The sequence below is a fragment of the Phyllobates terribilis genome, unplaced genomic scaffold, assembly GCF_046119375.1.
Source record: "Phyllobates terribilis strain yellow unplaced genomic scaffold, ASM4611937v1 Scaffold_13__5_contigs__length_258822181, whole genome shotgun sequence".
In the NCBI taxonomy this organism is placed as follows: domain Eukaryota; kingdom Metazoa; phylum Chordata; class Amphibia; order Anura; family Dendrobatidae; genus Phyllobates; species Phyllobates terribilis.
In genome coordinates this window covers 223,866,167-223,891,792 of record NW_027362773.1, presented here as the reverse complement: position 1 = coordinate 223,891,792, position 25,626 = coordinate 223,866,167, and the positions used below count along the sequence as shown (strand labels likewise).

At 46.1% G+C, this 25,626-nt stretch overlaps 1 non-coding gene and 3 pseudogenes across 1 annotated transcript; all 4 read right to left on the bottom strand.

The window, feature by feature from the left end:
- Positions 1 to 3,258: 3,258 nt before the first annotated feature.
- On the bottom strand, positions 3,259 to 3,427 carry LOC141174706 (U2 spliceosomal RNA; annotated as a pseudogene).
- Positions 3,428 to 6,139: 2,712 nt separating this feature from the next.
- On the bottom strand, positions 6,140 to 6,319 carry LOC141174704 (U2 spliceosomal RNA; annotated as a pseudogene).
- An 825-nt stretch (positions 6,320 to 7,144) lies between these two features.
- LOC141174705 (U2 spliceosomal RNA) lies at positions 7,145 to 7,317 on the bottom strand (annotated as a pseudogene).
- Positions 7,318 to 15,479: 8,162 nt separating this feature from the next.
- On the bottom strand, positions 15,480 to 15,673 carry LOC141174703 (U2 spliceosomal RNA). The gene has a single exon (XR_012252960.1). It is a non-coding gene; the product is annotated as a U2 spliceosomal RNA (small nuclear RNA).
- Positions 15,674 to 25,626: the final 9,953 nt, after the last annotated feature.

The window sequence follows — 25,626 nt, the reverse complement described above, 5'->3', positions numbered from 1 at the left end:
AAATATTTTTTCAGAGCTAGATGCAGAAAAAAATTATATTCAGTTTGCAACCTGATGGAGGTCAGTATAGATGGACTAATAGAATGATGCTATGCCCAAAAGATTTTACTTCACTAGGTGCAGTAAAAAAATTGGTATTCTATACACAGGTAGTATATCTTGCAACACAGATAGGCTACTCCACTGACTAACACACTCTGCAATAGGCCAAAAAGGATTAGCTTTGCTAGATTCAGCCAAATGCTGTGAAAAAAACTTGCACAGCACTGGCACAGACCTGCCTGGCAAAAACTGATAGGAACTGATGTAACCTAGTCCTGAAAAGGACTCCAATTACAATTAGTCTTTACTCCCACAATCTATCTATTTAAGAGCACAGACCTGCCTGATAAAAGTCATAGGAAATGCTGTAACCTAGTCCTTAAAAGGACTGCAATCACAACTATTCCCTACTCCCAAGCTATCTGTATATTTGTGCGAAAATTGGCTTGAAATTAACAAGGTATAGCGCACACAGCAACAGCGGTGCCGTCTAACACGCAGCTGCAGCAGTGAGAAAATGGTGGCGACGGGGAAAATGGCTTGGTATTATAGGGCAAGGACATGTGACATACACTGCCAATCACACATGCCCTTGCTTGTGTGAAAAAAAGCACTTCGCTCCGTGTGTGCGCTGCTGATAGGCTGACAGATTGCACCTCCCCACTGCAAATGCGGGAAAGAGAAAAAAAAATGGAGATCTTCATTGTTCCTGCAGAGATCCATCCCCTGCCCCTCCCCCCGCCCCGCTGTACACTCAAACTGCGTATTAACATTAATTTTCATCATTACTGAGAAAAAATCCAATTATGATTTTGGTGCACGAACAGTTATCGAACATAACCTCGAACAGCCGAATTTTTCTCAAATTGTTCGTGTTCGCCGACCGGCTCGAACACCGCCCAAAACAGCTCGAATTTGAGATTGGCGAACAGTTCGAGTAGAACAACGCTCATCTCTAATCTTCAATTAACAACTCTTGATCTTGCTTTTCAAGGTGATTCTGCAATGAATTAAGAGCATCAGGTAAAAAATCAGCATCGATTTTCTTTTCGCTAAAAAGATTTTGATAAAAATTTGCGCTTTGTCCAACAGTCCATCTTTAGTTGATTCACCATCAAGTTCTTTAATTAATTCTTTACGTTCTAAAGATTTTTTGAAAAAGAACCTGGAACATGTTTCATTTTTTTCCATATGTTCTACCTTGGCGTTGAAAATTATTTCTTTGCCTTTCTGTTCAATTGCTTTTTTAATGTCTTCTTTGACTTGCAAAATAACATCCTCCATATCTATCCCTGAATTTCTGAGTTTGTAACCTGTTTACAGTTTTGTATTCAGGTCTTTCAACCATTTTTGATTCTGTCTGGCCTTCCTTTTGCCAGCTAAAAGAAAAAAATGTCTAATTTGAGTCTTCACAAACTCCCACCATTCTAGAATTCTTTTGTAATAACGTTTTTTCCCTTGTAGTTTTTTATAAAATTTCAAATTTCCTCTTTTATACTTTCATCTTCCAGCAGCAGAGTGTTCAACTTCCAGACACCTCTCTCTTTCTCTAGACTGGGCAATTCCAAGTGAATAATCAACATTTTGTGGTCAGAAAAGACGTTACCTGTTAGATCCACTATATTCACTTTAAAACTCTGTCATGTCAGAACAAAGTCAATTCTTGATTTTAGGAGATTGTTTTCCCAAGTGTATCCTGGTTCAGAGTTATTCATAACTCTCCAGACATCATTCAGGCAAGTATCGTCGATTAGATTTTTTAACTGCATCTCTGTTTTGTCTTTCCTTCTAGTACCTGATGTCCTATTTTCATCAGACCGGATAAAATTGAAGTCACCGCCAACCACAGTTGGTGTAGGACCAGGTATAAAGAGTTTGATGATATCTAATAAACTGGATCTTTCCTCTTTAATCGGAGATGCATAAACATTAATCAGCTTGAACTCGGATCCACAGTAACTCACATTTACAACTAGTGCACGTCCAGGTTCAACTTCAGTGAACGAGGTAACTTTAAAGTCTTTGTTTTTAAACAGGACGCCAACACCAGTAGCACACGATCCATTTTCACCGGAGCAGATGGAAGGTCCGCTCGCCCAATCTTCCCTTAGTTTTTTATAGTTAGGGTCATGGTCAATACCGCACTCTTGAAGTAAAAAAATATCAGCATCTAAAGTCATCAGGTAAGAAAATAAAGCAGCTCTCTTGACAGAGCCCTTTAAGCTCCTCACGTTTAGTGAGGCGATTTTGAGTGTAGCCATAAATCATTTAAACAGAGCTTGAGTCCGTATCCGACATGAATCCGACCGGGGTAGAGGGACCCCCAGAAACGTCCATGTCTGAGTATTCCTCAATGTTCACCAGATCAGATGGGTTTACAAGTTTAGGAACTGAGATCATCGGTTTACGTGAGTACTTAGGGGGGGCAGTTTTCAAACGCCAAGCTGGTCTTTTGCTGGCACTCTCTCCCTTAAACAAACTCGACTTCTCCTTTTTCCTTTTCCTCAAAACCTCCACGTTAATGTCAATCTCCTCCTCCTCACCACCAGCCTCCTTAGAAGACTCCTCTCCCATCTCCACTTCAGACTCAGATGGATTCTCCTCCACCACTTGACCATCTGGACTCTCCGACCAATCCCTGGGAACAATGCTATCACCAGGCGGGTCCCCAGCAGTGTCCTTGTCTGAACGGAGACCTATAGCATAAGGGGAGGGGTCCCTGAAAGAACTAAGGACTGGGACAAAAATGGGACACCTCCTAAACAGAGAAGTTGTTGCAGAACACAAAAGACAAACTGACAAAAAGGTACTAAAGGTCCCAGAAGGACCAAGCGAACTGACAGAGAAAGGCACCGAAGCACCTGGCTAGAGAAACAGTCAAACACTGAAGTCCAGCATAGCCAAAAGGGCGGAGCTGGAATATAAAGGCAAAAGGTCACGTGACCGCAAAACACAAGATGGAAAAAACAAACAGGAGGGTTCTAACAGCAATACAATCCAATACAATACATTGGTAGAAGCAATGCACATGTAGTAAATATAACAAGTTGAACCGAAACAAGTTTGTCATCTGGCTTCTGCAACTTTTAACATGAAAAATCTAATGAGGGGAAGAAAAGCAAAGCCAAAAAAGTCCACCCAAAAATCCGACAAACAAGCAAAATCAACAAAATGCATTGAATTCAATTCTTTCTGATTTTGGAAACTGCATTAGGAAGGGGGTGCCCCGGTCCTGCAATACCAGGTCAATGCGTGGAGTGGACAGAGCAAGCTCTTTTTCCATCTCTCTGTTCTAAAAATCCATTTAATATATGGTCCCCAGATAGGGGACGTATCAGATATTAAACTGATAAGAACAGATTTTTTCTCGAAAGCCCGAATACGTGTACTAAACTCGAGTGCACTCAAAAAAGTGACAAGTGCCACAAAAAAAGTGCACTAGAATGCTGGTCAACATGAAACCCCCAGCACCTGCCGAAAGAGGGGAGCCAGCAATGCTCTCCTCCCGAAAGAGGAGAGCCAGAGGGGGTTAAGGGGGGAGCGGAACCTGATGGCCACACACTCCCCCCTAGACCTGTCAAGAGAGGAACCCATTACGGAACCGCATCCCGACAAAATCCTAGTAAGGACGTGGACATGCGTGAAAAGTGGACACACAGTAACAAAAATATTAAATGAATAGTGAAGGTTTTACAGTGTAATACTGCCCGGACCTTCGACCAGGAATTGAAAAATTCCCCATCTTAAGGCCAGAAGGCACGGAATAAGGGTGTGTGCGAAGAAAGAATTATTGAAGTGCTAGTGCAAATGTGCCAGAAACTCAAGTAGGGTTCCCAATCCCAGTGAGTTAAGGCACCCCACAGTCACCACTCCTGGGGCACTTCACACTTTCGATCTTCCCCGGCCCAATGGCGTCGATCCGGGGGGGCCATGCTTTCCAACAGATGACAATATTAGCCACCTGGCGTACTAACAAGCGCCTAAACCCCAGTGTGCATAATGTATCAGTCTACTAGGGAGGCCGACGGCCAAAGCCGCCTTCTCGAAAGATTTATTTATTTTTTTGAAAGCCCGAATTCGTGTACTAAACCCGAGTGCGCTTAAAAAAGTGACAAGTGCCACAAAAAAAGTGCACTAAGATGCTGGTCATCTTGAAGCCCTCTCCAAAAGGAGAAGGGTCCCCCAAACCATTCCCCGTCCCTCCGAGCCAGAAGGCCACAGCGAGGAACAGGGACAAATAGCCACCTCCAGCCGAAGCCAGAGGCGACCCAATCTTACCCCCAGCACCTGCCCGAGTTCTCACCCGAGCAAGGCACTGGGAGCCAAAGACTGTGCTCCCCTCCCGGAAGAGGGGAGCCAACAATGCTCTCCTCCGAAAGAGGAGAGCCAGGGGGGTTCAGGGGGGAGCGGAACCTGATGGCCACACACTCCCCCCCTAGACCTGCCAAGAGAGGAACCCGTAAAGGAACCGCATCCCGACAAAATCCAAGTGACATGTGGACACACGTGAATAGGTGACACACAGTGACAAAAATATAATAAATAAAATAAATAGTGAAGGTTGTTTCAGCGTAATACTGACCGGACCTCCGACCGGAAATTTCAAAAATTCCCCATCCTAAGGCCAGAAGGCCCGGAGAAGGGTGTGTGCTTAAAGAGTGAAACGAAGTGCTTGTGCAAATGTGCCATAAACTCAAGTGGGGTTCCCAAACCCAGTGAGTTAAGCCACCCCAGGGTCACCACTCCTGGGGCACTTCACACTTCGGGCTTTCAATCTTCCCCAGCCCAATGGCGTCGATCCTGGGGGGCCATGCTTTCCACCAGATGACTATATAAGCCACCTGGCGTACTAACAAGCGTCCAAACCCCAGTGTGCATATTGTATCTATCTACTAGGGCGGCCGACGGCCTTAGCCGCCTTTTCAAAAGATCCTACACTTGATCTTAGCCAAAAGGCCGAGAAGCGATAACCCAAATTGGTTTCGTACTAGTGTGACACCCTCGGATACTGAAAACTCCATTTGTGAAGATGGGCACCTGGACTCCCGTTAAGAAGACATGTTGTCAACCTCTAGATCCCTTACATGCCTCCACTTTTCGGCTGGTTGCTGCTGCAATCCACGCGTTTTACATCTGCATAACTCCACCTGTTTTAACACACCACCCTCACCCCCTGCTGTTCCCACGTGCCTCAACACCAGAGGGAGGGAGGGAGGAGAACCAATTAAGGGAAAAAAAATGAGCAGCTGTCTACCCTTACCAGGAGTGTTGCTGCTTACTTACCTGCTGCTGGTTGTTCAGCAGACTGAACATGGCTCCTGTGTGCAGCCAGATAAGGGTCAGAGCCTATTGTGACACATGCAATGTTCCATTGCCACACTCCATCTACTGCAGGCAGGACACCTGGCTGGCTGAACACCACTAAGAAGCTCACACAGACAGCCATAGGCAGCACTTTAAAAGAACGCCACAGACCAAACTTTTTTGGTTATTTTTTATAATCCGCAGGCATGAAATTAAAGAAGTCAATGCTCCACCAGATGGAGACATTTCAGAAAAGTCATTGTAGCAAGCCAAAAAAGAAATTTTAAGCGCAGGGTAACAAGCAGCACCTACCTGTTGGCTCAGGTGAATTTAAATGGTTGAAGTTGATAACAAGGGCATTTGCTAAATAGTTGGTGTGTGTGCAACAATATACTAAAAGGACAACTATATTGTGCAGCTTATCTCACCACCAGTAGTTAGGTGAAAACTCCAAAATCCTTGCCTAGTATGACTGTTTGTCCAAAAGGAAAGAAAGAGGGATAGCTAGATAGATAGCATTGCTTTACAGAACAATACAATGCAATGCAATGCAATGCAATTCAATACAATACAATACGCTGGTAGAAGCAATGCACATGTAGTAAATGTAACAGAGTTGCACAAGTTGAACCGAAACGAGTTTGTCATCTGGCTTCTGCAACTTTTAACATGAAAAATCAAATGAGGGGAAGAAAAGCAAAGCCAAAAAGTCCACCCAAAAATCCGACAAACAAGGAAAATCAACATAACGCATTGAATTCAATTCTTTCGGATTTTGGAAACTGCATTAGGAAGGGGGTGCACCGGTCCTGGAGGTACTGCAATACCAGGTCAATGCGTGGAGTGGACAGAGCAAGCTATTTTTCCATCTCCCTGTTCTAAAAATCCATTTAATATATGGTCCTCCGATAGGGGACGTATCAGATATTAAACTGATAAGAACAGATTTTTTTTTTTCAAAGCCCGAATATGTGTACTAAACCCGAGTGCGCTCCAAAAAGTCACAAGTGCCAGATAAGGGTCAGAGCCTATTGTGACACGCGCAGTGTTTCATTGCCACACTCCATCTACTGCAGGCAGGACACCTGGCTGGCTGAACACCATTAAAGAAGCTCACACAGGCAGCCATAGGCAGCACTTTAAAAGAACGTCACAGATCAAACTTTTTGGGTTATTTTTTATAATCCACAGGCATGAAATAAAGAAGTCAATGCTCCACCAGAGGGAGACAACATTTCAGAAAAGTCATTGTAGCAAGCCAAAAAAGAAATTTTAAGCGCAGGGTAATCAGCAGCACCTACCTGTTGGCTCAGGTGAGTTTAAATGGCTGAAGTTGATGACAAGGCCATTTGCTAAATAGATGGTGTGTGTGCAACAATATACTAAAAGGACAACTATATTGTGCAGCTTATCTCACTACCTGTAGTTAGGTGAAAACTCCAAAATCCTTGCCTAATATGACTGTTTGTTCAAAAGGAAGGAAAGAGGTGATAGTTAAATAGATAGCATTGCATTACAGTACAATACAATGCAATGAAATGCAATACAATACAATACAATACAATACATTTCAGTAAAATACATTGGTAGAAGCAATGCACATGTAGTAAATATAACAGAGTTGCACAAGTTGAACTGAAACGAGTTTGTCATCTGGCTTCTGCAACTTTTAACATGAAAAATCCAATGAGGGGGAGAAAAGCAAAGCCAAAAAGTCCACCCAAAAATCTGACAAACAAGCAAAATCAAAAAAATGCATTGAGTTCAATTCTTTCTGATTTTGGAAACTACATTAAGAATGGGGTGCGCCAGTCCTGGAAATACTGCAATACCAGATCAATGCGTGGAGTGGACAGAGCAAGCTCTTTTTAAATCTCCCTGTTCTAAAAATCCATTTAATATATGGTCCCCAGATAGGGGACGTATCAGCTATTAAACTGATAAGAACAGATCAGGTTTCAAACAAGCTTTATTTAAATCAGACATACATCATAAATTACAAACAAATCACAAAGACTTGAATAAAATATGACATAAAACATATACAAAGTTAGATTTAAAAAGCGCTTAAAAGCATAAAAAGCATAAAACACAGTTTTGCATATAATATGCATAAATAAATACATATGCCAATTGCAAACACCATAGCTTTTTAACTTTATCTTTTTACAATCTCTCAGATAGTATGAAAACATTTCCCAAAGAACATGTCCGATACAATCTTTGAAACAAATCACAAATACTGGAATAAAATATGACATAAAACAAATAGAGTCAGATTTTAAAAGCACTTAAAAGCATGAAAATCATAAAACATAGTTTTGCATATAATTTACATAAATAAATACATATTCCAAATTTGCAAACACCATAGCTTTTTTGCTTCATTGATTCCAATTTTTCACAATCTCTCAGGTAGTATGTAAACATTTCACAAAGAGCAAGTCCAATACAATCTTTGACAGGAATAAATTCACGTTTAAACAATAATATATTACGCACTTTCCATAAAGCTTCTTTTAAACAGTTAATTATAAGCCATGCGACTCGTGCTTGTTTCATGGTAGGGCAATTAATTATTCCATATATTATAATGTCACAATTAAGGGTTTGTATACCACATATCCATTTTAGGAGGGTGCCCACAGTCTGCCATAGCTCTTGTGCGTAGGGGCAATCCCACAGTAAATGAAACACTGACTCGTTTGGGGCGCATCTTTCTCTGGGACATCTAGCACCAGCCACCAGCCCCCTATGATGCTGAAAAGCTCTCATAGGGAGACATTGGTGAACAACCTGCCAAGCTAAATCCTTTTGCGAGTTGCTAAGTGCAGGACAGGCCACGTTGTTCCACACCAGGCGGCACCTGGACATGGAAAAATTAGACACATCCTCCATCTCCTCATGTCCCTTACAAATAACTGTTAATTTACGTTGATCAAATAAAAGCTGACAATCAACTTGGGTCAGATCATATTCTGAAATGACCTTCTCCAGGATCCTGTATTGCTAAAGGGAAATAAGAGAAAAGGATAATTAACAGTCATACTGAAATTCAACTTTCGGAAAATGAACCCAGTTGTATATCTAAGAAAACAAGAGAAAGCTCCAACATTATTCAAGCTTTTGCAACAAAATACAAAAAACTTGATAAATAAAAACAATTTTAAATCAGGGACCCCTTTACCGCCATTTTTCTAGCTCTTATATACCACCTCCCTCCTCAATTTCTCCATTTTGGAACCCCACAGAAAATAAAACATGGATTTCATAAGTCTTTAAAGATACAGAGAATTAGGGGGGGGGGGAAACCATAGCGGCATACAAAATGATGGGAAGCAAAACCATCTTAATCACAAGAATTTTGCCCTCCATTGTTAATTTTCGAGTTTGCCATAAAGAGATCTTCTGATTTAATTTGTTCAAAACCAAATCCCAGTTTTCAATACCATCATTAGCAGGGTTAAACAAGACACCCAGAATCTAGATTCCTACTGTTTGTGTGGGAACCCTAGGCGGATCTGGCTCCCATTGACCCATAATCATACAGTCACATATTTAACTTAAACCCAGTCCCAGCACTAAAAATTTCAGTAATTAGAATTGCTCTGTTAATAGATGCTGAGATAGTGCCATATACAGATATGTCATCCATATATCCAATGGCTTTAACTTGTTGTCCACCCCCACCCGGAATAAAAATCCCCCTAACCACCTTGCAGCAGGCACAACAGTGGCTCAATGGAGCAGACAAATAAAAGTGGGGACATGGGGCAACCTTGTTTAACACCAGAAAGAAGCTCCACCTCTCTAGTTAAAAAACCATTGACTAAAATCCGGGCAGATGACTGTTTGTATAAAAGCGCAATTTTCTGAATAAAAAGAATCAGTGAACCCCATCTTTCCCATAACTTTAAAAAGATAAAAGTGGGAGACCCTATCAAATGCTTTCATAAAATCCAAAGATAAAATAGCTAGTGGCTGTCTTCTGTCTTTTTGATACCAGATAAGATCATGAATTATGTTTAGATGCTCCCTGATTGATCTCCCGGGGACACAACACACCTGATCTGGATGAATTATATTTTTAATAACTGCTTTAAGACAACCAGCAACAACTTTAGCTAAAATCTTGTAGTCAGTATTTAATAGTGAAATAGGCCTCCAATTCTCCAACTTTGATTTATCACCTTTCTTAAAAATTAATGTAATCATACTTTTACGCCATGAATACGGTAATAAATCAGACTTAGAGGCTTCACAGACTACTTGTATAAAATCCTCCTTAATTAGATCCCAAAAAAAAAGATAAAATTCAATAGGGAGGCCATCTGATCCCGGAGCCTTACCTTTATTAAAACTCTTAAGGGTCTCTTCAATTTCACTGGGTAAAAGTTCTTTAGCTAAAAAAATCTGGTCATCTTTATTTAAAAACTGGGATAAAACATTAAGATTCTCTGTAAAAGCAGGTTTATCAACATTTTTAATACTAAAAAGATCTCTATAAAAATTATCAGTATGCTCTAAAATGGCCTTCTAGTTCAGTAATCACTTGTTTTTTATCACTCACTTTTTTAAAGAAGAATCTTGAGCAAGTCTCACCTTCTTCCAAATATTTCACACGGGCATTAAATATAATTTCCTTTCCCTTTTGTTCCAGGAATTTTTGGATTTCTGTCTGGATCTTGGCAATCTCACCATCCACACCAGGCACTCCCCACTCCTTAAGCTTATGGAGAGTTTGCATTGAGACATTAAAATCTTTAAAACATTTTATTTTTTCACGTGCCTTCCTTTTACCAATTTTACTAAAAAATTCTTTAATAGGGGTTTTAACACACTCCCACCACCCCAACACACTCTGATTTGGGTGTTTCCGTCTTCTCCAAGACTCATACTTTGCATAGAACTCCGCTCTTACCAGTTCGTCTTCTAGTAAGAGCACATTCAATTTCCACATACCTTTTCCAACTTTTGCATCCTGTGGAGTTTGCAATACATTGTATAATAATACATGATTAGAAAAAATATTTTCTATTAGACCAGCATTCCTGGGTTTAAAAACATCAGAAGAGGAAAAAATAAAATCAATACGAGATGACATCCCTCTACCCCTCCATGTATGTCCAGGGTCAGTAGTATAGGACTTTCTCCAAGCTTCTCCAAGCGTCCGTTATCAAATGTTTTAACAGACTGGATGTTTTGTCTGTTCTTCCAGTAGTGTCACCTCCACTCCTCCCCTCCCCCAAAATGACACAATTAATATCCCCTCCCACTATCACAGGGGATGGACCTGATAAAAACAAAGGAATGACATTAAGGCTGCGTTCACACATTGCGTATTTTCGCGCACGTTTTTGCGCGCGCTTTTTCAAAATATGCAATGTGCTTTGTGTCTGCCAGCAAAGTGAATGGAAAATTCACTTTGCCGTTCAGACACTGCGTGATTTTACGCAGCGGGAAAGCACAGCTGCATAAAGAATTGACATGTCAATTCTTTGCGCAGTTGCGTCCTGCGCTTTCTCCTATTGTGCCCATTATAAGCGATGGAATTACGCAGCAGTGTTCACACACTGCGTAATTCCATAGATTTTTGATGGAGGCGCAGGAGAAAATATGGATACTCACCTATTCGATGGATGGGAGAGGTGTCCGGTCCCACCGCTGCCGGCATCTTCAGTGAAGCGATGACAAGCCGGCGTCGGCTCCAGTCCCGCCGCTTGCAGCTTCCTGCTGACCGGCTTGTGATCGCTTTACGGCAGGAAGCTGCAAGCGGCGGGACCGGAGCCGACGCCGGCTTGTCATCGCTTCACTGAAGATGCCGGCAGTGGTGGGACCAGACGCCTCTCCCATCCATCGGATAGGTGAGTATCCATAGTTTTTTTCTTTTAAAGCAGTGTATGTACTGCAGCCAAAAGCTGTCTGTACATACACTGCTATGGGGACACACACACACACACACGACACATAGACACAGACAGTACACACAGACACACAGACATTACATTACATACATACACATACATTACATTACATACAGGTGTCCATCCTCACACTTCATTTCTCTTGCACCTCCGTAAAAAAACGCAGGAAAAAATGCAGTGTGTGAAAGGAGGTGCTTTTTTACCTGCGTAAAAAAACGCAGGTAAAAAAAGCAGGAAATACGCACGCGTAAAAATACGCAGGAAAAAAAGCAATGTGTGAACGCAGCCTTCAAAGGGAAGCACGCTCATTTTTCTCTGGGGATGCATAAACATTAATAAGACGACCGGTAAAACCATTTAAAATAACATGAGTTGATAAGGCACGACCTGGAACTATTTCAGTGACGAATAAAACATTAACCTTTTGACATTTGAATAAAATACCAACCCCAGCAGCTTTATTTTCATCGGACCCTGACCAAATAGAGGGTCCTGCTGACCAGTCCTTTTTTAAATTGGGGTATGACAAATCATGATCAATACCGCATTCCTGCAGGAAAAAAATTTCAAAGTTCAGAGTCATTAACCAAGCAAACAAAGCAGCCCGTCTAAAAGGGCTCTTTAGGCTTCTCACATTTAGCGAGGCAACACGGATTTCTGCCATGTTAAGTGTTTTTTATTGATTCATTATACTCTGAATGTGAATCAATAATTTGTGACAGAGAAGGTGAAGGAAGGGATGACACAGTTCGTAAACTGTCAATTTCATCTGAGTCCATGAAATCCTCAATTAAGTTAGTCCCCTCTGGGCTGAGAATTTTTGCAGCACCACATAGAAAGACTTTACGGGACATCTGAGGCAGGTTATGCTCCTCCTGCGCCTCTTCATGACTCCTCTTACCACTGGCGCTGAGATCCATCCGATCCTCCGAATCCACCCGTTCCTCTCCAGGCACTGCAACAGGTGGAATACCCTCAGATCTTCCAGGAACACCAAGGGACATCATCCCCGGAGCAGGATGACCACCAGGACCAGCACCAGAGACACCAACCACTGCACGACCTATATCATCCAGGTAGACAACAGGGCATCCATCAGGAATGGCTCCAGGACGTCCATCTGGACTGGCATCAGGACATCCGTCTAGGTTGGCATCAGGACATCCGTCTGGATTGGCATCAGGGCCTCCATCTGGACTGGCATCAGGACCTCCATCTGGACTGGCGTGAGGACAGGTCCCTAAACCAGTTTCAGGGTAGACATCTGGTCCAACATCTGCGCTGGCATCAGCAGGGGCATCTGGATGGACATCTGGATTGGTGCCAACAGCTCCAGATTTTTGCCTCTTTTTTGATTCCCTCTCATTTCCGCTCTGAGAAGGTGCCATCTCCCTGCCAGGTGAAGCCTGGACCCCTGAAGGAGTAGGCAAAGGCGTGACCTTGGCTACAGAGGCCGGGTTTTTCAGCAAAGGTACCGACTGAGCATCGACTGAGTTCTGTTAAATTGCTGCTTATGGCTGTCTATGTGAGCTTCTTATTGGTGTTCAGCCAGCCAGATGTCCTGCCTGCAGTGGATGGAGTGTGGCAATGGAACACTGGGCGCGTGTGTCACAATAGGCTCTAACCCTTACCTGGCTGCGCACAGCAGCCATGTTCAGTCTGCTGAACAACCAGCAGCAGCAGCAGGTAGGTAATCAGCAACACTCCTGCTAAGGGTTGACAGCTGCTCGTTTTTTTCCCTTAATTGGTTCTCCTCCCTCTCTCTGGTGTTGAGGCGTGTGGGAACAGCAGGGGGTGAGGGTGGTGTGTTAAAATAGGTGGAGTTATGCAGATCTAAAACGCGTGGATTGCAGCAGCAGCAAGCCGAAAAGTGGTGGAATGTAAGGGATCTAGAGGTTGACAACATGTCTTCTTAACAGGAGTCCTGGTGTCCATCTCCACAAATGGAGTTTTCAGGATCCGATGGTGCCACAGTAATCCAAAACCAATTCTGGTTATCGCTTCTTGGCCTTTTGGCTGAGATCAAGTGCAGTGATCTAACGGTTGCTGCCTTGGTCTTGGTTGAGAGGTGCCCAGGGTACCCGGCATTTTGCCCTGGGGGGATTGTCTCACCTTTTGGTGGGACTTCACCCACCTCTTGCTATTAAGGAGCTGGCTTAGTCCCCGGGCAACAAGTTGCGATCCCCAGGCGAAAGGCCGAGCCCGTGGTAACGGTAAGCCTTTGCCATTTTGTTGTGATTGCATTTCAATTTTCTACTGGCTCCAGCCAGATCAGGAAGTCGGTGCGTATCGAGGTTCCAGTAAACCACGTCAGATATAACAACCCCCATTAGTTCTATGTACAGATTTTGAGAGATCTGTTGGGTATGAAGGATCACGATGTATACTGCCTGCAGGAGAAGGGGCAGAGTACATATATTCTCATGTTTTCGACCAAGGTTGCCTGCCAGCACTTTTACGAATGTGTTAAGAGCCAGCGTAACAGCAAGCTGTTGGACAGAGTGATTTTTACGGGTCTCTATAGCGGAGTTGACGTTCCCCTTGTGGTATACATGTTTAATCCCCATTTGTCCACAGATGACATTGAGCTTTTCCTGAGCAGATTTACGGGGAACGTCAAAGGTCGGAGCGGTTTCTGGAATGGGAAACAACGCTTTATGGTACGCTTCAGACTTGACCCTGGGGGTGATGGCCTTATGCACCCCCCCTCCACAGTGGTGCTGGGAAGAGACCATAGCTACCTCTTCTATGATGGACAACCGTTCAGGTTTCGTAGGTGTGGCGACCTTGGTCACATGCAGAGCAATTGTAAGAACGAGCGGATGAGTCAGTGCCACAATTGTGGACAATGGGGTCATGCCTCAAAGGACTGTAAGAACAGTACGACTTGCAGTGGGTGCGAAATGTCTACTCACCTGTTTAGTAATTGTCCGATGCGGACAAGGTCTCGTGGTGGCTCTCATCCGCCTGCGGCTAGTTCCGCAGGAGTTCCTGCTGATGCCTGCAGGGTCAGTCCGGGTGACCCCAGAAACAGCTTTGTGGACATTACTAAAGGTCAAAAGCAGTCTGACTCAGTCGATGCTCAGTCAGAAATATTTTTCCCTTATTGGTGATGTAGTAGATAAGATAAAAAATGGAGTTCTTAATATTGTTGACATCGTTATATTCTAGAATCGGGAGAAATATTTTTCCCTTATCAGTGAAGTAGTAAATAGGATAGTAAATGGAGTCATATGACAAATAATCTTATTCATTTTATAGAGAAATTTTTTTTTTTGAATAGGAAAGAACAATATATAGTGATGTTTTTTTTCTTTTTTTTTTTTCCTTTTTAAATCAATACAGAGTTCACTTTTAATTAACTGCTTAATACCTTCTAGAAGTGCACATGCATTTTTAATTTATGAAAATTGATCGAGGGGTTGGATTAGTTCCTCCTCCTCTTTTTATTCTATATGAATGCATCCTTAAAAGACAATTATGATTTTACCTGATGAAGGCTAAATTTATGTATAGCCGAAACGCGTTGTTTGTATAAAAATAAACTGGATTATTCCTGAAAGATTTGGAGTAAGTAATAAATCACCTGGAAGCGCTCCCTGACAAACTGGAAAACGCTTTCTTGCAATGCTCCACCAGAGGGAGACAACATTTCAGAAAAGTCATTGTAGCAAGCCAAAAAAGAAATTGTAAGCGCAGGGTAATCAGCAGCACCTACCTGTTGGCTCAGGTGAGTTTAAATGGCTGCAGTTGATAACAAGGGCATTTGCTAAATAGATGGTGTGTGTGCAACAATATACTAAAAGAACACTTATAGTGTGCAGCTTATCTCACCACCTGTAGTTAGGTGAAAACTCCAAATTCCTTGTCTAATATGACTGTTGGTCAAAAAGGAAGGAAAGAGGGGATAGCTAGATAGATAGCATTGCATTACAGTACAATCCAAACCAATGGAATGCAATGCAATGCAATACAATACTATACAATACAATACATTGGTAGAAGCAATGCACATGTAGTAAATGTAGCAGAGTTGCACAAGTTGAACCTAAACGAGTTTGTCATCTGGCTTATGCAACTTTTAACATGAAAAATCCAATGAGGGGAAGAAAAGCAAAGCCGAAAAGTCCACCCAAAAAACAGACAAACAAGCAAAATCAACAAAATGCATTGAATTCAATTCTTTCTGATTTTGGAAACGGCATTAGGAAGGGGTGCACAGCTCCTGGAAATACTGCAATACCAGGTCAATGCGTGGAGTGGACAGAGCAAGCTCTTTTTCCATCTCCCTGTTCTAAAAATCCATTTAATATATGGTCCCCAGATAGGGGACGTATCAGCTATTAAACTGATAAGAACAGATTTTTTGATTGAATAAATTCTTTTATTAGCACAATAAATAAGTTAACAGACAGTGTCCAGTGCCGCAGCCCAGTACACACAGAATTCTACATCATATTTACATAGCATAAGGATACGACGCACTAACTAGACACATCACACCCCTATGCTACACAAAACACTCAATCTGAAAGAAAAAGCATGTCAATCAATACAGTATGATGAACGGTGATAGGGAATAGGGAGTGGGAAAGAGGGGATGGGGAGGGGAAAATCACAGGCCCGAAGCTTTATTGAAAGAAAAGATACATAAGGGGAAAGGGGGGAGAAAAAGGGGTTTAATCCTCATCCTCGTCCTCCGGACCGTCCACGATTGAATAGTCTCTGAGCAGGCTGTGGATCAGCCTGCGGCAGTCCTGGATGGACATCCTCTCCCTCCTCAAGATGAGCCAGTTCCTGGCGACCCAAACGGCGTCCTTGAAGCAGTTCATAAGGCGCCAAGCCTCCTGGATGGCTCCGATGGTATAAACCCCAGGGAAGAGTCTGTAAAGCACAGAATGTTGCGAACTCTGGGGACAGAGTTCCTCAGGTCATCCTCAAGGGCAGTCAACAGGCGCTGTGCAAATCGGCAGTCCCAAAAATTGTGCAAAGATGTTTCCTCCACGAAGGGGCACCTTGGGCATTACCGGGTCTTGCACACAGGTTCCGGGCATGCATGAATGACCGGACGGGCAGTCCGCCCTGAATCGCCATCCACGACAAGTCCTTGTGCCCGTTGGTCAGCCTGTCAGATGACACATTTGTCCACGCAGTCTCCAGCGTGTCCTGGTGAAGTCCTGTGATGTTCTCCACGTCATCCTTGGCTCTGATGAGCTTGTGGATAGTTTTGGGCTTCCACAAGTTGGGCTTGAGTCCATCCAGTTGGTGTTCCCCCACTAATCAAACGACATCTCCGTAGAACCATGGCATCATCCAGTTGTAGGGGAAGGAGCTGTCCCACTTGTCCCAGCCGAGTCGCCTCCAAAGAGGAAGCAGGAAGAAGCGAGACATGGACCTGCCCGCAGAGCCATTCTTGACTTGCAAAGTCTGGCGGACACAATCACACACAAAAGAGGACCGCAGGAGAGTAGGGATATCTGGAACGCCCTTCCCACCCTTGCGAGGCTCCTTGTACATGACAGCCCACCTGACTCTGTCCATCTTGGATCCCCAGAAAAAGTGAAACACCGTCCTGGTAATGGCCCTGCACACGGTGAAGTGTAGGGGCCAGGCCTGCGCCGTGTACTGCAACACGGGCAGAACCTCGTTACGCAGGACGAGTGCCTTACCCTCACAAGTGAAGTGTCTGAGGTTCCAGAGTCCGATCCGTTGTTTCACCTTGGCCAAGCGTTCTTGCCAGGGCTTGAGGGCCGCTCCTTCCTTCCCGAACCAGACTCCAGCACCTTGAGGAAATCAGGTTGGATGCTGAAGGGGAAAGGGGCGGAGGAGGCCAACTGCCAATCCCCGAAGAGCATGGCTTCCGACTTCCCGCAGTTGACTTTGGCCCTTGATGCTCGGCCCAACCTCTCACACATCTGGACGAGGGCGTCGACAGAACCACGATCAGCGCAGAAGATGGTGATGTCGTCCATGTAGAGCGAGCACTTGACCTCGTGTCGTTCCGGACCCGGTGCCGTGATCCCTCTGATCTCTCCATTCTGCTGGATAGCCTCTGTGAAGAGTTCTATAACACAAACAAAAAGAAGAGGTGATAGAGGGCAGCCTTGTCTGACCCCAGAGCGAACAGGGAAGGGGTCAGTCCTCCAGCCTTTCACCAACACCGAGCTGTGGATGTCAAAATACATCAGACGGACATACGAATGAAACATGTTACCCAAACCTAACCGGTGCAGAGCTTGGCCCATGAACTCGTGGGAAACCTGGTCGAAGGCCTCTTCCTGATCCAAGGAGACCAGGGCCGCGTGTGCGCGGCGGACCTTGATGTAGTCAACCATGTCCCGCACGAGAGTGAGGCTCTCTGCAATGCGATGTCCAGGGATGCCGCAGGTCTGGTCCGGGTGGATGATCCGTCCTATGACCGTCTTCAGTCGCGTCGCCATTGTCTTGGCCGGGATCTTGTAGTCCACGTAGAACAGAGTGATGGGACGCCAATTCCTCAGGTTGCACCTCTCTCCCTTCTGCTTTTACAGGATCCTGACCAATCCTTCTCTCAATGACGGAGGCATTATACCCTCCACCACCATCTCCTCATACAGGTCCAACAGGTCCAGACAGATGAGGTCTCCCAGCGCTACATAGAGCTCAGCTGGAAGCCCATCACTACCCGGGGTCCTGCCGGTCCGAAAGGATTTAGCGGCAGAAAGCAATTCGCCCACCGTCAGAGGTTTGTCCAAGGCTGCCGTGCCTGCAGGATCAAGATGGTTAGTGATACCGGACAGAAACTAATCAGCAGCGTCGGGGTCGGTATTCTTGTGGGAGTAGAGTTCGCTGTAGAAGTCGCTGATGACCCTCATCACATCCTCCTTCCCACGTCGCATGTTTCTGCTCTTGTCTCGCAGCTCGTTCAGGGGCGTGTGGCCGGCATGGAGTTTCCTGAAAAAGAATGAGTTACATTTCTCACCCTTCTCCAGATTCTCCACCTTGGAACGGAAGATGATTTGCTTGGACTCCTCCTCAAAGTGCCTTTTCAGGCTCTTCTTGGTCTCCTCCAGCTCCTCCCTCACGTCCCAGCCGCAGTGGAGGAGGTTCTGCAGTGACCACAGCTCGCGCTGCAGCCCTCTGAAGTCCCTCCTCTTCTCACACGCCTGTTGTCGACCCTTGGCCTGAAAGAAACAGCGAAACTCAAGTTTAACATACTCCCACCAATCAGAGACTGTTTGGAAGCTACCCTTGAAGGACCACCACATTGCATAGGATGCTCTCAGCTCCTCCATGACTTCAGCCTGAGCCAGGAGAGCGCAATTCAGCTTCCAGGAGCCGGGGCCGGACGGAAAACCGTCGCCGAGGACACCTTGTAAGTGATTGGCTCTGTGGTCGGAGAAGAAGCAGGGGACCATTGAGTGCCTACTCTGCCTGACTGCCCGCGAGGTGAACACAAAGTCTATCCTGGAGCGGAGCGAGCCATCGGGTCGGCTCCACGAATAGTTCATGGAGCCTCTCCCCATGGAGCCCACCACGTCCTGAAGAGAGGCCTCGGTTACCATCTCGAAGAGCAGCTTGGACGTGATGTCCAACTTGGCAGATGTGCCGGAACTACGACCATCCTCCTCGATGGTGCAGTTGAAATCCCCAGCCATCACTAAGGTCCTGGTGGTGGCAAACTGAAGCCGCAGGGTCTGGAAAAGCTCCAAACGCTCATTCTTCAGTGGGGACGCATACACATTGATGAACCTGACAGGTTCTCCCGCCCAGTTGCCATCTACGACAAGAGCCCTGCTGCAGACGAGCTCCTGGATGGAATCAAGCGTGAATGCACCCCCCTGATCAGAATTGCGACCCCCGCAGACTTGCAGTCACCCCCAATGGACCAGTAGGATGGACCGTGGTACCACTCCCTGGCCAGGTGTTTGAAGGACCTAGAGGAGGGGAGGGAACACTCCTGCAACATATAAACATCACACAACTGGGAAGTAAGAAAGGCATAAACAGCCTGACGTCTGAACTTGTCCTTGATGCTCCTGACATTAATGGAAAATAATTAGTGTTGAGCGAGCACTAAAATGCTCGGGTGCTCGAAGCTCGGGCCGAGCTCGCCATGATACTCGGGTGCTCGACCCGAGCAATGAGCCCAATGTTAGTCTATGGGAGACCCGAGCATTTTTGCGGCGGCACCCCCGGCAGTCTTTTAAAAGCCTAACAAGTGCCCAAGACGATAGTGACAGTGCTCAAATGACATGGGGACACCCCAGGAAGCATTTCTGACCCCCAGGTCACTGCTGTCACCAACGTGGTCAGATGTATTAAGCCACTTTTAAGGGCTCACAATAAAACGTTCAAAAACGAAACTGAAACTGCTTTCCTGTGAAATATGTTAAGGAAGTACCTTTCCAGGGTAAAGACTTGTGTATAAGGTAAAATAAATAACCCCCCAAAAAAATACTCCTCCACACCTTGGGCTATGTTCACAAGTAGCATTTTTTATGCGTTTTTGCACTTTTGTATTGCTTTCAACTGTGACAAATGCATTCACCAGGAAATGTCATTTTAACATTTTACAACCATATCTGGCCATGTGCTGTGTGACACATGCATACTGTGCTGAAAAGACATGGGAACAGCATGGGGAAGACATCTGGAAGCATCTCTGACACCCAGGTCACTGCCTAAAAGTGTGCCCATCAGAAATCATCCATGCCGCATCAGAAGATGTAGACTTGCAACTATCCCCGTGCAAGTCCTTGTCCAGGGCAGTGTTCAATTGCACCTCTCCCATTCCTTGCAATATGCAGCCAACCACCCACCCACCCGCAGGCTGCAATACTATACTGCTAGCTTGCACTTGAAATGGGGACTTTTAGGTTGGAGGAGGCCAAAGCTGGCCACTACCTCAATGGCTGCTTCGGCAGCGAGGTATCCATACTCAGTCCCCAGCTGCCCGGCAGCCGGGTGTCCACGCTCGGTCCCCAGCCGCCAGGGGGTGGCCAGGTGTCCACACACGGTCCCCAGCCGCCTGGGGGCGGCCGGGTGTCCATAAACGGTCCCCAGCCGCCCCTATTTCTCCTGTTACCTTCCCGCACACTTTTCTTAGCCTGGCCTGCTTTAGGGCAGCATTGGACGAGCCCACCAGAGAACCAGACTCCTCCGGTGGGCCCTGGCTTCTCCATCAGGGGAGTTGAGAGTTCCAAGGTGAGGAGCATGATGATGATGATAGATGTTAGCATCTGATTTGTTTTCTTGGAATGGAAGCGCATGTATGTAGTAGCGGCTAGGCCTGAGGTGGTCAGCGTTTTGGCGCATATCCTACCTCCTCCGAGGATTGCTGGATGTTTTCCTGCTACTATCCCAGTTCTATGACTCCCGTTAAAACAAAGCTTCAGGTGATAAATGATGGATGAGGTGGCGGCAAATGAGAAAGAGCAGGAGGAACAGGGACCAATCACATCAATATCAGGCCAGTCAACCACATATGTCTTGTAGGATATGTTTCTGTAACAAAAGGAGCGGTTCAGCTACACAGTTATAGAGCATACAGTCAGTGCAATGCCTACCAAAAATTTTGAGGAACTGCAATGCCCCTTGAAATAGACGTGGATTACAGGGTACTAAAAACCTTCTACCCATCATTGGGGAGTGGGTCTCCCTTAGTTTTCGCCTTTGCATTGAAAAGCAAAAGCTGACTAAAATTAGGAGGAAATGCAATGCCAGTTGGAAGAGTCGTGGAGGTTAGAGGTAATTAAAAACAACATTTCAATGCCCCTTGGAAGAGCTGTGGAGTTCAGAGTGGTTTAAGAAGACGCTTTTAATGCCACTTTGAAGAGACGTGGAGGTCCCAGTAGCTTAACAAGACGGTTTTAATGCCCCTCGGAAGAGACGTGGAGGTGCCAGTAGCTTAACAAGACGGTTTTAATGCCCCTCGGAAGAGACGTGGAGGTCCCAGTAGCTTAACAAGACGATTTTAATGCCCCTTGGAAAAGTGGTGGAGGCTGCAGTAGCTTAACAAGACGCTTTTAATGCCCCTCCGAAGAGACGTGGAGGTCCTAGTAGCTTAACAAGATGCTTTTAATGCCCGTCAGAAGAGACGTGGAGGTCCCTGTAGCTTAACAAGATGCTTTTAATGCCCCTCAGAAGAGACGTGGAGGTCCCAGTAGCTTAACAAGACGCTTTTAATGCCCCTCAGAAGAGACGTGGAGGTCCCAGTAGCTTAACAAGACGAATTTAATGGCCCTCAGAAGAGACGTGGAGGTCCCAGTAGCTTAACAAGACGCTTTTAATGCCCCTTGGAAAAGTGGTGGAGGTCACAGTAGCTTAACAAGACGGTTTTAATGCCCCTCGGAAAAGTGGTGGAGGTCGCAGTAGCTTAACAAGACGCTTTTAATGCCCCTCAGAAGAGACGTGGAGGTCCCAGTAGCATAACCAGAAGCTTTTAATGCCCCTCAGAAGAGACGTGGAGGTCCCAGTAGCTTAACAAGACGGTTTTAATGCCCCTCGGAAAAGTGGTGGAGGTCGCAGTAGCTTAACCAGACGCTTTCAATGTCTCTCAGAAGAGACGTGGAGGTCCCAGTAGCTTAACAAGACGCTTTTAATGCCCCTCTGAAGAGACGTGGAGGTCCCAGTAGCTTAACAAGATGCTTTTAATGCCCCTTAGAAGAGACGTGGAGGTCCCAGTAGCTTAGCAAGACGCTTTTAATGCCCCTCACAAGAGACGTGGAGGTCCCAGTAGCTTAACAAGATGCTTTTAATGCCCCTTGGAAAAGTGGTGGAGGTCACAGTAACTTAACAAGACGCTTTTAATGCCCCTTACAAGAGCCATACAGTACAGCATCTTAAAAATATCATTCCCATTATTGGGGAGTCGGTCTCCCACAGTCTTTGCTTATGCCTTCCAAGCAAAAGCTGACAAAAATAAGGACGGAGGAACTTTCAATAATGGCAACACAGAACACGGTCACCCTGGTGGTATAGTGGTGGTAGAGGCTGAGGATAAGGAGAAGAACATAAAACAGCCGAAATGAGGAAGCGTATACCGATATGTGGGTGTGAAGCGGTGCATGTGAATACACCTCCCGAAAAAACACAGTGGATTTGACTTTACATTACTCTGCTGTCATTTGGGGGTGATGAGAAGTCTGGCCCAATCCAGCCCTTGTTCATTTTGATAAGGGTCAGCTTGTCAGCATTGTCCGTTGACAGGCGAGTGTGCTTATCAGTTATAATTCCCCCAGCGGCACTAAAAACACGCTACGATAACACGCTAGTGGCAGGGCAGGACAGGACCTCCAAGGCGCATAGAGCGAGTTCATTCCAAGTGTCCAGCTTGGATACCCAATAATTAAAAGGCACAGAGGAATCACAGAGGATGCTGGTACGGTCGGCAAGGTACTCCCTCACCATCTTTTGAAACTTTCCACTCCTTGTGAGAGTACATCGCGCCTCAGGGCCTGTAAGCTGGGTGGGTCTCAGAAAACTGTCCCAGAATGTTGACAGTGTTCCCCTGCCTCTGCTGGATTGGAGTTGCCTCTCTCTCGCTTGTATGCCTTGGTTGGTCAACGAACTGTGACCTCTGCCGCTAGCGTGTTCAGATGGGAACTTTTTTAACAGTTCTGCAGTAAGGGCCTTCTGGTACTGCCCCATTTTTGTAGACCTCTCCACCTCAGGAATAAGAGAGTGAAAGTTCTCCTTGTAGCGGGAGTCTAAAAGTGTCACCAACCAGTAATGACTGTCACCCAACATTTTGACAACGCGAGGGTCACGGTTAAGGCAGCGTAACATAAAGTCAGCCATGCGTGCCAGACTGGTAATGGGCAAGACTTCCGTGTCCTCACCAAGATGACGACTGACCATGCTCTCCTCATTCTCCTCCTCCTCCTCCCCCCTGTCCTCAGGCCACCCACTCTGAACCGACGGTATGACAGTTGTACAGGTACTACCGTCTACAGCGCATGATACCAGCTCCTGTTCTTCCGCTTCCTCCTCCTCCTCTCCCTCATTGTCCACCATTGCACGTTGGGATGAGATGAGGCTGGAATGTGTGTAATCAACCGCTACGGCTTCTTGATCCATCTCATCATACTCTGGCTGCAATGCTTCCTCTTTAACTCTCTGCAGAGAGAGTTGCAAAAGACAGACAAGTGGAATGCTGATGCTAATGATGGCGTCATCGTCACTCACCATCTGAGTGGACTCTTCAAAGTTTGTCAAGATGGTACAGATGTCAGACATCCAGGTCCACTCCTGAGGTCTTATGTGTGGAGTCTGGCCTGAATATTGACGGCCTTGTTGCAGCTGGTACTCCACACCTGCTCTCTTCTGCTCACAAATCCTTTGCAACATGTGGATGGTAGAGTTCAAACGTGTGGGGACATCACACACCAGTCGGTGTGACGGAAGCTGCAAACGCTGCTGCAACACAGCAAGGGTGGCCGAAGCTGTAGCCGACTTGCGAAAATGAGCTGACAGGTGGCGTACTTTGACGAGCAGATCTGGAAACTCGGGGAGCGATTTAAGAAACCGCTGAACCATGAGGTTAAGCACATGAGCCAGGCATGGTACGTGTGTGATCTCGCCTCGCCTCAGAGCCGCCACCAAGTTACGGCCATTGTCACACACGACCATGACTAGACCTGGATGTAGGTTCAGCGGTCTCAGCCACAGATCTGCCTGCTCTTTCACAGCTGTCCACAACTCACAAGCAGTGTGAGGTTTCTCACCTAAGCTTATGAGTTTCAGCACAGCCTGTTGCCGCTTGGCGGAGGCAGTACTGCAGTGATTCCAGCTTGTAACTGATGTGGTGATATCTGAGATGGAGGCTGAACATGAGGAGGAGGAGGTTGATGCGCAGGAACTGTACACTGTGGGGGCAACTCTGACTGACATAGGGCCCGCAATTCTCAGTGTGGGGAGGATGTGTTCCGTCCCAAGGTCTGACTGGGTCCCGGCTTCCACTATGTTTACCCAGTGTGCCGTCAGGGAGATGTACCGTCCCTGGCCACAAGCACTTGTCCACGTGTCCGTTGTCAGGTGGACTCTCAGAGTAACTGCATTGTTGAGGGCACGGCAGATGTTTTGGGACACATGCTTGTGTAGTGCGGGGATGGCACATCGGGCAAAATAGTGTCGGCTGTGGACCGAGTACCGAGGGACGGCCACCGCCATAAGGTTGTGGAAGGATTCCGTCTCCACCAGCCTAAAAGGCAGCATTTCCAACACAAGCAGTCGTGAAATGTGCGAATTTAGGACTGTGGCCTGTGGGGCGTTAGCTGCGAATTTTTGTTTTCATTCAAAGGTCTGGGATATGGACAATTGAACACTGCGTTGGGACGTGGATGTGGACGTTGATGCTGTTTCTTGAGAAACTGCAATAACAAGTGAAGACTGAGAGGAGAGGGCATCTTTGCATGCAGAATGGACAGGGGATTGTCTTGCACACACAACAGGGGGCTCTATTGCACGCACAACAGCGGAAGAAGCAGTGGTGACACCCGCTGACACTGGTCGTGGACTCTGGGGTTCGCCCCACAAAGTCGGGTGCTTTGCTGACATGTGCCTGATCATGCTGGTCGTGGTCAGGCCGGTAGTTTTGTCACCCCTGCTGATGCTGGCAGGGCAGGTGGTACAAATGGCCTTTTTGGGGTTATCAGCAGAGTCTTTAAAAAAATTCCAGACTCTGGAAGACCTACCGGTTGTACTGGCAACGTACCTCGTGTTGGTGTTACGGGGAACGGTTGCCCGCCTTCTGTCTGCGGCCACCACACTGCTTCTTCCTGCCTGTTGGGGTACTCTGCCTCCCTCCCCTTGTGTGCTGCTGGCCTCATTCTGCATGTCCTCCTGCCACGTTGGGTCAGTTACTAGATCATCCACCACCTCCTCCTCTTCCACTTGCACACCACGATCCTCCTCCTCACTTCCTGGCAATAGTGTCTCGTCATCGTCCACCTCTTGTGACAAATTGCCAGCTTTGACTTCCTGTGGCCGTGCCTGTTCAAATATTTGGGCATCGCTACATGGGATCTCCTCTTCCACCACTTCAAGCGGAGCAGGCGAGGGGCACAAATCTGGAAATGGACCAGTGAACAGCTCTTCAGAGTGTCGAAGTGTGGGATCAGTTGCTGTCTGACGACACTCGGCATGGTGGGAGGAGGGAGCATCAGGGTGAGGAGGAGTATGCGGTCGAGACTCATGGCTACTAAGAGTCGACCGTGTGGAAGACAGGCCGGAGGTGGTGGTGCCCAGGTAACTGGAAGTATTATCTGCTATCCAATTAATAACCTGTTCACACTGATCAGTTCGCAATACTGGTGTTGTTCTGTGCTTTCCTAGTAATTCGGTCAAGAAGTGGGAGCGAGAAGATGTGGCTGTT